At 35.5% G+C, this 12802-nt stretch overlaps 1 long non-coding RNA gene across 1 annotated transcript; it reads left to right on the forward strand.

Annotated features, from left to right (window-relative positions):
• Positions 1-2672: 2672 nt before the first annotated feature.
• LOC108587645 lies at positions 2673-9196 on the forward strand. The gene is made up of 2 exons (XR_002524353.2): positions 2673-5030; positions 5469-9196. It is a non-coding gene; the product is annotated as an uncharacterized LOC108587645 (long non-coding RNA).
• Positions 9197-12802: the final 3606 nt, after the last annotated feature.

The following is a 12802-nucleotide window of genomic DNA, read 5'->3' on the forward strand; positions in this document are numbered from 1 at the left end:
ATTCCTAGTTCTTTAACAAACGTGTGTGACAATCAGTAAGTCACTTCTCTGGAATACAGGTTACTTATATGTATAAAGTAAGTTGGAAAGAAGTAGCAGGTTTCAACATGTGCTCTATAAAAGTTGGATTTCTTGGTCAAATAAGTTTGGTAAATGTTGCATTCCATATCTCCCTGTCTGAAATTCTCACAAGGGCCTGAACTCATTAAAGCCCCTAAAAGTCTTGTAGTAAAAACATCTAGTTATTTTTTTACCGAGTTTTTACAAGTCTATTTAATCATGTTACCCTTTTAATAACAGCCTTGTAGAACTGCTATTCAATGGACCAAACTTTAGAAAAACTGGACTAGGGAATAATTGATTTCTTCCATGTTTACACTCCATTTCATGAACTTTGGTGATAAGGAAACTGCATATTAACTTTATTAGAAAATCTAATCAATTAACTGTTTTCTTCTGAGTCTCCTGGGGTAATGACTAAGGGAGGGAGAATACTGAGCTATTAATTTCTTCTATATGTCTGTGACACAAGGGTCACAGAAAGAAAATTAAATTTGGTTCACTAGAGCAAAGTGAAACCAGGCATTTTTATTGTTTGTTCTGTGACACGAGAATATTTATAGAAGATCATAAATGTTTGACTGTATCTATATCAAAATAAACAATAACAAAAAAGTTCTGAATTACTAAATCTGTAGTTTATTCTTAATTAAATGTCTTATTCTCCTTTCATGCAAATAAAATATAGCTAGTATTTGTAGAAAGGTTAATACATAAAAATGCAAAAGTAGTTTTTCAGAGAATTGTTGTCACTTATTGGAGATAGGGAGCACATTTATTAGAGTAAAATAGGGAATTTTTTTACTTTTACTTGAATACACTATCCTGTAGGTTTTTCAATATAATTGGCCCTATGACTTGCCTCAAATATTACGATGAATGAAATTATCCATTCATTGATGGTCATGTTTTGAGTATTAGCTTTTATGCCCATGGATAAAATAAATCACCCAAGAAATGACCATTCTCCCTGCAGGACTGCAATCCAGGCTTCATTTGACAGAATGTGGCTATGGCTCCCTGGAGAGTGGAGAAGTTGCTGAGATGCTGTGCTGGCAGAACTTGCTAGAAATCTGCCCTCTGGAGTGCTAGGTGATGTCATTCACAGAAATGTCCCCCACCTCTGGAATCACATGCCCGCTAACTGAGAGGGTCTGGGGAAAGAATTGTAGGGGGAGACAGTTTACTAGAAGCACTTCCTAAAAAGCTATCTGAAGGGTGCCAGAGGAAACTGCTTGGTTATTGGGTACTGATAACCAATGTACCCTGTAGGAGCCAAGCACTGAAGAAGTTGTTCGTTGCAAGAGCAACACTCTGAGATAACATATGCAACAGAAAGTTGGTGCTGGAAAAATATTTGCTGCAGGAGCCTGGTAAGGGAGCACCAGAATGAAGAGGAGAAAAGTCTTTTCTCCTGAAATGTCTCTCCAGTGCCCTCTAATGACCAAGCTTAACATCATGCCAGCTGGCAAATGATCTAAAGAGTCCAAATCCATCTTTACAGCAGGAAATGAAGGATGAATTTGGAACTGAAAGGCAATACATTGATAACGGGTGCGCATACTCATTAGAATTTTGGCAGGCATAGTTCCTGAATTAAGAGTGTGTATATATGTTTGCATAATTTAAGCCTTATTTTAAAATTTATATGCAGAATTCTGTAATAGCCCCCAAGGTTCCTATTACCTGAGTACACACCTTATAGAATCTCCTCCTGTTGAGAGCAGTGAGAACCTGAAAATATGATTGGATCACACGCTTGTGACTCTCGGGATTATGTTACACATCTTTTGACTTTGAGATGTTTATCAAAAGGGAGATCATCTTGGATAGGACTAACTTGATCATGTAGGTGAATCCTTTATGAGAAAAAGCAAGACATTAGAGAGCTGCTGTTTAGTTGTTCTAGAAGTTGTCACAGGTCTGCTGTGATGGGACCCATGGAGGAGGTCATCTAGCAGAGTGGTCTAGAAGCTGAGACTGATCCCCACCCAACCACTACCAAAAAATGGGATCTTCAATCATATGCCCTCAAGGAAATTAATTCTGACAGTAACCTGTGAGCTTAGAAGAGGACCCCAAGCTCAGATGAGATTGCAGTTCCTGCCATCTTCTCAATTCTAACTTTATGAGTCCCTGAGCAAAGAATCCAGGCATGCTATGCCTGCACTTATGCCTGCAGAAAATGTGAGATAATGCATCAGTGCATTATTAACTGTGAGGTTTGTGGTAATTTGTTATAAAGCAAAAGCAAAACAAATACAAATAGTATTTTTCTTGCTTTCTCCCTACTTCTCATCTACAAGAAGCATTCCTTGCTATTTCTGCACTCCTAAGGTCAAATTTTTTCATTGTCTCTCAATTAATTTCTTATGGCAAATATTTAAAATGTTGCCTAATAAATTTTTAAAATGATGAAACACTTCCAAGAACTAATAGCTACTTTTAAAATATGTCAGTGGTAGAGCTTTTGCTTGAGTGTTCCTGATAATGAAATAATAAAAGCTAGCATTTATTGGTAACACACATGGCGTGTGAGACAAATACTTCACTAGGAATTATATATTTATCATTTTGAATTTTTCTAATGGATTCTATGAGTTAGACTGTATTTTCTTCCTGAAATTTTACAACATTAAATGGCTTGCCCAAAATACAACAAAGAGTGATTGATGAAGCCATCATCACATCCAGAATTGCCAGTGTGAATCCCAAATTAACTGCACAATACAAAACTGCCTCAAACTGAAGTGACTGTGGTTTGGATTGACTGATAATAACAAATTCTGATTCTAGCACTAGTGTTTACAATATTTTTTTGCAGACTTTTTACAGTAATGCTATGTTTGGAGTCACATGGTAGGAACATATAATGTTAAAAACATGATTTAAAATATATTTTAGTAACTATGGCAGGTACTACTAGTTATCTAGAACATTCATTCTTTCTTCCTCCTAGTTAAATGGATTTGTCTGAGGATGTGATCACCCATCTACTCTCTACATTTCCTTAATGATGCTACTAGTAAAATTAAAGCCAAGCAATTAAACCCTACCTAATGATATGTCAGCAGAAGTGATGCATATGAATTCATAATCACATTCTTAAAAAGAAGCAACTTGTAACTCTCCTTCAGCTCTCTCTTTTTTTAACTACTTCAGGTAATTAAATGTAATTTAATAATGGGGGGTGAGGGCCAATTTTTCTAAAATTAACTTTAAGATGTTTTTCCCAATTTCCTTCAAGATCCAATGCACAGTATTTATTAAGTATGGTCTGAGACAAGAACAAATTCCAAAACTAATCAGATAGAGCATATTATATTCAGTATATTGTGGAGTTATGGGAAAGTTAAACATTGAGAGACCTGGGCAGTCGAATGGATGCATCCTGAAGGTGAATGGGAATTTAAAATGTGTGTGTTTTCTACTCTTCTATCATAAAAATAAGTATTTTAAGGTTTTTCCAGTAATAGTAAAGCAGGACTAATATGCGAAGTTTGTACTATGCATAAATGCAATTATCTGAAAAAAATGTAGGCAACAGTTTCTTGATTTTTTTTTTTATATGAAACAGGAATTTTACAAAAAGGGGTAATAACCGTTTGCTACGTGGTAAGGTTTGGGCGTGAAGGACAAAATATTCTGAAACTCTGTGAAAGGTAAGGGAATCAGAACAGAGCTTCCCACAGTAGAGTTAGGGGCATAGTCTCTGCTTCATTATGCTAAAATTACACAGCCTTTCAAGACTCCAAAGCCTGCTCTGCCTCCTTCCTGCTCGGTGAGACAGCCCTTCCTACCCAGCATTCACTGGATGCTTTAGACGAGTAAAGGTAGATCAAAGCAAGAGAGAGAATAACAAGTTTGGCACAAAATGATTTTAGAGTCAGTTGTATCTGGGTCAGAATCACATATAGGTGAAAGAAAGAAGATTGTTAGACCATGTATAAGGCCAGTTAGCATGTATTTTATATATTCTTAAAATTTTACGCTTATTAACCTTCTTCTCATGGGTTCCTTTTAACTTAGTAATGAAAAAATGTGTGAAATTATGAAGACAAAATTATATGATACAAGAAGCCTTAGAGCTTATATAATCCTGCCCTCCCATTTGACTTTTATTTTATAGATGAGAGAACTGAATCCCAGGAAGGTTCAGTGGCTTAACCTTAATTCACACAAATATTTATTTATATAACAAGATCCAACATTAAGAACAAAAGCAGGTTTTTCCTGCTCCTTCTCCCAATATATGGTTTTTGATTCATTGCACAGATGATAAATTTAAATGAACATTATTTTTATAATATTATCTGGTAAATACCACTTTCAATACCACAGCATTTTCGGTATTGTTAACAACAGGAAAAAAGTGGTAGTTAGAAACATAACATATCATTTAACACATTCCCCTAGCTCCACACATTTTGGCAGTTAATGTTTCTGCACTTGTGTTCTTAGCTACCCTTACAAGTTCTGAGGGATAAACCTTAAAATCCTCATTTAAATTAGAAACAGGGGATATGTGAACAAAAATAAAACCAGGAAATATGACTTTTTCTTTTATGTATAGAAGATCTTACGAGATTGTCCCATGACATATTTATTCACAAAAGTTGTGCATTCTCTGCAATGGAGTTGCCTTTGGGCTTGGTCAAATCTTGTTATATAACAGTCATATATGGAAGAGGTGGCTTACAAGGAAATAAAAGATTAGTCAGAATGTTACTAGTCTATTCCTGACTGAATTATTTCAGGCAACATAGCTATCACTAAATCCAAAAGTCTTCAGAGAAGTTTTAAATGGGCTCTACTGTGTAAAGGAGTGGGATGTGCACACACAGAAGTCAGTTGCCTTAATCCTATTGTATTTAAACAGGCTTCAATGCTCAACATGCCAATATGCTTGGAAATTCTTCAATACCGTGACCTCCAAAAGCCCAGCTAATTTAGCAAAAAGAGAAACAGAGGTAAATTATTTTTGAAAGAGTTTACTACCTCCTTTGCTTGTTAGTGCTTGTTCAATTCCCACCTACTCATCATTGTGGACTGAATGTATCCCCTCAAAATTTGTATGTTGAAGACCTAATCTCCAACGTAATAATATTTAGAGATGGGACCTATGGGAGGTTAGAGTAGTCATGAGGGTGGACCCATTATTGAAACCATCCCTCTAAACTTTACAAAATTAATCAGGGAAGGGAGAGAATAAAATGAAAATGAGCCAAGCCTGAACATATGCGGCATTAATCATCACATCAACTTTCTCTCTGACCTGCTTCCTCATCATGTTTGCCTATTGTCTGAAAATCATATAGACCATAGGTTATAGTTCTCTTTAACTGCTCTATTGATGACAACTTATACATTATGAAATGTTAATCTTTCCCATTGAAATATTCTTTTAGGTCCTGCATACCAATGAAACTACTGACATCAGCTGATCTGAATGACCCAACAAGAAGCTTACATACACAAAGAATGCAGTTTCTACATCCTAATGATTTCAGTCGCCTTACCCTGACCAATCAATGATTCCAATTTGCCAGTCCCATCCCCTCCACAATTTTCTTAAAAATCCCAGATCAGTATATTCCTTGGGGAGATGGATTTTGGTGTTTTCTGCCATCTCCTTGCTTGGCTGCCCTGTGATCATTAAACTCTTTCTCTGCTGCAACCCTGCTGTCTCAGTGTACTGGTATGTTACTGTGCAGTGGGCATATGAAGCTGTTGGTCCTATAACATTATGATGGCGTTAGTGGCCTTATAAGAATTGGAAGAGAAGCCAGGCACATTGGCACACACCTGTAGTTCCAGCTACTCAGGAGGCTGAGGCAGGAGGATTGCTTGAACCCAGGAGTTTAAGGCTGCAGTGTGCTTTGATCATTTCTGTGAATAGCCCCTGTACTCTAGCCTGAGCAACATAGCAAGATACCATCTCTATTAAACAGGAATTGGAAGACAGAGAGGTATATAATTTTTTTTTCTCGGCCTGTGCACACACCTAGGAAAGGTCAAGTGAGGACATAGCAAGAAGGCGGCTACCTGAAAACAAGGAAAAGAGTGCTCACAAGAATCCAATCATGCTGGCATCCTGATCTGACATTGTAGACTCAAGAACAGTAAAGAAAATCAACATTTCTGTTATTTAAGCCACTCAGTTTATGGTGTTTTATTATGGCAGCCCAAGCTGACTAAGACATTCACTATAAAAGGACAATTATGTATTGAACAGTACCATTAATATAGATGTATAAGGAAGAATTGGGCAATGAGTACATTAATGACAGGACATAAGAATGATGATGAGATATTTGAATAAGAAAGATAATATTACTTACAGGACAGATTAAAAAAAAAAAAGCCGGAAAGAAACGTGAAACATAGGTGAGAGTGAACCTTTTCTTGGTGATAAAAATGGGTAATATAAATAATTTGAGGAGATGTTTGCATCTATTTAGATGATATTGACAGTGACAGAGATACTGATGGAGTGTTTTGCTGTGCACAAAGATTATACTTGTCTTCTTTTGAGAACTGTAAGTAGTATTTTAAAATTCAGTTTAATGAAGCAACCAGGATGCAAAGATTGAGCCAAGTGGAATCCCTATTATATTTGGGTTGTAATATGCTTTCATTTAACTCTTGAAATAATGTTATGAAATGTATCTAGTCATTGTATATTTTTGTTAAGAAAATTAGACCTCAGGGAGATTAGGCAAGTTTTCAAGATTCCATAGCTTATAAGTAGTGGAGTAGAGATTATAACCCATGTCTAACTGATTTTGAAGCTGATAGTCTTCATTACATTACACTACACTGAAAATTTTCAACATGGAAAGAAACTGAAATATATGAAGACAGCCTAATGAGATTATGAAGACATTCTAATGAGATTACAAAGACAGTCTAATGAAATTACAAAGGCAATTACAAAGGATAGTCATCTTTTCTCATATATTCAGTACTACTATGGGTCAGCTTTTCCTTTATTAAGATTATGAACTTGGAGACTATCTAGATGGCAAGAGACCTTAAAACTTACTAAGTTAATCTATTATCTGAACTTTCCGTTGTCATGGACTGAAACTAACAGTGCAAATAAAAGGTATGGTATCATTGTTGTGGTGTATTAAAAATAGACCAGATAGAGAATGAAAGAGCCTAAAATTTAGTAGTATTACAGTTTGCATGTATAACATTTAAAAGGTATTTAGCTTTTGTAAGCCTCAATTTCCTAGGGTATTCAAATCAGTTTTCTCCAATATTTCATTATATTCTCATTATTTCATTGTTTCTGTAATTCTAAAGTGGAAACTGATTTTTGTGTCACATATACACCCTTAATATTTTGATTTATATCTATCAATATAATATTTATATTAGATCTGAAATTATCAAGTTGCATATGTGAAAGCCCTATCAGTAATGATGCCTGGGTCCAAAAAATTTAAAAATGGATCTGGAGGCAACTTCAGTAAATGTTAAAGTGAAATAGTTAGGATAATCTCTTCTCAATAGATAATAATATGAAATAAAAACAAAACAGATGTGCGTATATAACCTTAATATTATAGATATGTTTATGTATGTATATGCACATGTGCTTGTGTTTTATTATTATTTCTAAAAACAGTGGAAAGTAACCAAAACCAGGGAGAAATTGGACATACGTTTACCCTTGAAAGACTCAATTGAAGCAGATCAAAACTGAGATCCTTTGGCTTTCTTTCCAGAGGTTGATCTCCAATCACCGCGGCTATGGCAATAGAAAATTATATCCTTTGGAGCTGGAGGTGGCACAGTGCAGAGTTCAGGGCTGGCAGGATAAATGAAAATTTAGGGGAAATTCCAGGAAGTGAGAGACCCACAGATGGGGTAAGAACTAAAATATGAGTATAATCTCTTCCCAAATCCCCTAGCTTCCCCTAAAACTTTCTATGTGGATGAGAATCCAAAGCCTGGTGAACAAAAGGGACACAATCCAGAGAGGAATCTACCCTTGAAAGACAGAACTTGCAAGTGCACTGACTGAATGACAATGCAAGGCTCAACCAAATATACTTCAGGTGACAGAAAGCTGAAGGGACCTTACTGGCCTGACGTGGCAGAAGACAGAGTTCAGGACTATCAGAGCAGTTAGAAATTAAGTGGAGATTCCAGTAACAAAGGAATTACAGGGCAAGTAAGCTGCTACATCTGTATGTAAACTTTCCTCAAATCATGTATAAGGAAGTGTAAACAGGACCTAGAATAGAAAATGAAATTTTGAAAAAGTGACAAAGTTGTAGCACTTGTGCTACTGATTTTATGAGTTATTATTATTCTTGAGTAATAAAGACAGTGTACTAATGGCATAAATATACACATATTATCAGTAGAACAGACCTGAGAGTCTGGAAATATGTGGCCAATTAACTTTGACAAAGGCTTGAAGGTAAACAACAGAGAAACAACTGTCTTTTCAGCAGATAGTATTACAACAATTATTTTTCCATTTAGAAAAATAGATCTTTACCTGTACCTTACACCATGCACAAATATTAACTTAAAATGGATCATAGCTTTAAATGTAAAAGCTATGACAATAAAACGGAGAAAATATTTGCCACTTTGGGGTAAGACGAAATTTTAAGGGCACAAAAAGCACAAATAATGAGAGAAATAATTTGAATTCCATACAAATTAAAAAAGTAAGCCACACATTGAGATGCAATATTTAAAATACATATGTCTGACTAAATAATGCAAAATATCCATAAAAATTTAAGATAAAAAACCACCCCGAGATGGACAAATGATTCGAACACTATAGAAGAACAAGGCAGGAAGCAGTGGCTCAAACCCCAGAGAACTGGGAGGCTGAGAAGGGAGGATCGCTTGAGGCCAGGTGTTTAGGAACAGCCTGGGCAACATAATGAGATCCCATCTCTACAAAAAGTGTTAAAAATAATTGACAGGTGTGGTGGCTGGTGCCATTAGTCCTAGCTACTTGGAAGGCTGAGGTGGGAGGGTCACTTGAGCCCAGGGGTTAGAGGTAATAGTGAACTATGATAGTGTCACAGCATTCCAGCCTGGGCAACAGAGTGAGACTTCGACTCAAATGAGAGAAAAAAAAAAAAAAGAAACATATTTTTATAGCAAAAAATCACATGGAAACATTATTAGTCATCAGGAAGATTTTAAACAAAATCACAATGAATTACCACATGTACCAACTTGAATGACTAAAATTGAAAAGGCTGACCATATCGAGTGTTAACCAGAATATAAAGCCACTGGAATGTTCAGACATTTCTGGTAAGAACATTTCTGCTACACTTTGAAAACAAATTTGGTGGTAGCTCATAAAATTAAACATGCACTAGCTGTACGATCTAGTGGTTACACTTCTCTTAGTTATGTATCAAGAAAAATGAAAACTTATGCCACCAAAAGACTTATACAGGAGTACTCTGAGCAGCTTTTTTTCATATTAGCCAAAAATTGGAAACTCAAATATCCAACAGGTGAGTAAAGACAAACGTATGTGTATATATACGTGTATATATATGTGTATATATGTATATATATGTATATATGTGTGTGTGTATATATGCAATGCAATGCCATTAACGAATAGAAATAAATACACTACTAATATCTTCAACAACATGAATTAATCTCTGAGATATTATGTTGAATTAAAAATCCAGATACTGCCTGGTATCTTGATGATTCTGAAAAAGACAAGCAAGCATACAATGACAGGGAAGTGCTCAGTGGATACCTAGGGGGAGAAGGAGGTAGCAATTTATTGCAAAAGGGCAGAAGAGGACTTTTGGATTTATGGAACTATTCTCTAACTTGAGTTTGGTCATGGTTGCCTGTGTGTATATATTTGCTAAAACTTATTAAACAATTAATATGTGCATTTTATTATATACAAGTATACTTTCAATAAAGTTGATTAAAAAGATAAATGATTAAAAACAAACTATAAAAGAAGATGAAATCTAAATTTTATTTTATTATTACTATTACCATTATTATTTTATTATCCTAAGCTTTTTTTTTGGGCAAGAAATGGCTAGTAAGATTGTATTTTTTTGTTTTACGTGTTGCTTTTATGTAATGGTAAGATTTGATGTACATTGAAAAGCACATTGAATATATCAAATTACAAAATAAACATTTTTTCAACTTTTACTTTAGATTCAGTGCGTACACAAGCAGATTTGTTATCTGGGTATATAACATGCAGAGATTTGGGTTATGATCCCATCATCCAGTTACTGCGGGTAGTATCCAGCAGTTGGTTTTTTCAGTCTTTGCTCCTATCCCTCCCTTTCCCCTCTACTAGTCCACAGTTTCTATTGTTCTCATCTTTATGCCCCTGAGTACCTAATATTTAGCTCTCATTTATAAGTGAGAACATGTGGTGTTTGGGTTTCTGTTCCTGCACTAATTTACTTAGGAGAGTGACCTCCGACTGCATCCATGTTGCTGCAAAGGACATAATTTCATTCTATTTTATGGCTGCGTAGTAGTCTATGGTGTATATGTACTACATTTTCTTTATCCAGTCCACCATTGATGGGCACCTAGACTGATTCCATGTCTTTGCTACTGTGAATAGTGCTGCAACGAACATGTGAGTGCATGTGTCTTTTCAGTAGAACAATTTATTTTCTTTTGGATATATACCCAGTAACAGGATTGTTGGGTAAATGATAGTTCTGTTTTAAGGTCTTTGAGAAAGAATTTAAAGAATTTAAGCTTTCACAGTGACTGAACGAATTTACATTCGTATCAGCAGTGTATAAGCACTCCTTTTTCTCTGCTACCTCACTAGCATCTGTTATTTTTTTGACTGGTGTGAAATGGTATCTTATTGTGGTTTTGATTTGGATTTCTCTGATAATTAGTGATGCTGAGCATTTTTTCATAAGCTTGTTGGCTGCTTCTATGTCTTCTTTTGATAACTGTCTGTTCATGTCTTTTGCCCATTTTAATGGAATTACACATTTTTTGCTTGTTAAATTCCTTATATATTCTGGATATTAGACATTTGTCAGATACATAGTTGGCAAATATTGTTTCCTATTTTGTAGGTTGCCTGATTACTCTCTTGATAGTTTCTTTTGCTGTGCAGAAGTTCTTCAGTTTAATTAGATTCCACTTGTCAATTTTTGTTTTTGAGGGCTTAGCCAAAAATTATTTGCCAAGGCTGGTGTCTGGAATGGAGTTTCCTAGATTTTCTTCTAGAATTCTTATCCTTTTAGGTCTTATATTTAAATCTTAAGTCCACCTTGAGTTAATTTTTGTACATATTGACAGATAAGAGTCTAGTTTTATTCTTCTGCATATGGCTGGCCTACTATTCCGGCACCATTTATTGAATACATAGTTATTTCCCCATTCCTTATTTTTGTTGACTTTGTTGAAGATCAGATGGCTGGAGGTATGTGGCTTTATTTCTGGGTTCTCTATTCAGTTCTATTGGTCTATGTGCCTGTTCTTGTACCAGTACATGCTGTTTTGGTTACTGTAGCCTTATGGTGTAGTTTGAAGTCAGGTAATTTGATACCTCCAGATTTGTTCTTTTTGCTTAGGATTGCTTTGGTTATTCAGACTCTTCTTTCGTTATATATGAATTTTAGAATAGTTTTTTCTAGTTCTGTGAAAATGACATTGGTAGTTTGATGGAAACATTGTTGATTCTGTAGATGGCTTTGGGAAGTATGGTCGTTTTAACAAAATTGATTTTTCCAGTTCATAAGCATGCACTATTTTTCCACTTGTTTGTGTCATTTATAACTTCTTTCGAGAGTGTTTTATAGTTTTCCTTGTAGTGATCTTTCATCTCCTTGGTTATAAATGGGATTGCATTCTTGATATGGCTGTCAGCTTGAATGTTATTAGTCTATAAAAATAGCACTGATATTTGTACCTTGCTTTTGCATCCCGAAACTTTACTAAAGTCTTGTATCAGTTCCAGGAGTCTTTGGCAGAGTCTTTAAAAAGGGTTTTTGAGGTATAGAAACATATTGTCTACATGGAGAGATAGTTTGACTTCTTCTATTTGGATGTATTTTATTTATTTCTGTTGCCTGATTGCCGGGCTAGCACTGCCAGTACTATGTTGAATAGCAGTGATGAGAGTGGTCATCTGTGTCCAGTTCTTGTTCCTGTTCTAGTTCTCAAGGGAATGCTTCCAGCTTTTGCCCATTCAGTATGATGTTGGCCTTGGGGTGGTCATAGATGGCTCTTACTTTTGTAAGCTATGTTCCTCTGAAGCCTACTTTCTTGAGGATTTTTTTTTTTTTTTTGAGACAGAGTCTTCCTCTCTAGCCAAGTCTCCTGCCTCAGCCTCCCGAGTAGCTGAGATTACAGGTGCCCACCACCATGCCCAGCTAATTTTTGTATTTTCAGTAGAGACAGGGTTTCACCATGTTGGCCAGGCTGGTCTTGAACTCATGACCTCGTGATCCCCCTGCCTTGGACTTCCAAAGTGTTGGGATTACAGGTGTGAGACACCGTGCCCAGGCTCCTGAGGATTTTTATCATGAAAGGATGTTGGATTTTATTGAAAACTTTTTCAATAAAAGCTTTATTTCAATAGCCGTTTTATTTCAAAAAGATTTTTTTTTTTTTTCAATAAAAGCTTCTCTTAAGATGATCACATGGCTCTTGTTTTTAATTCTGTTTATGTGGTGAATCATGTTTATTGATGTGTGTATGTTGAGTCAACCTTATGTCC

Source organism: Papio anubis, chromosome 11, assembly GCF_008728515.1.
Source record: "Papio anubis isolate 15944 chromosome 11, Panubis1.0, whole genome shotgun sequence".
In the NCBI taxonomy this organism is placed as follows: Eukaryota; Metazoa; Chordata; class Mammalia; order Primates; family Cercopithecidae; genus Papio; species Papio anubis.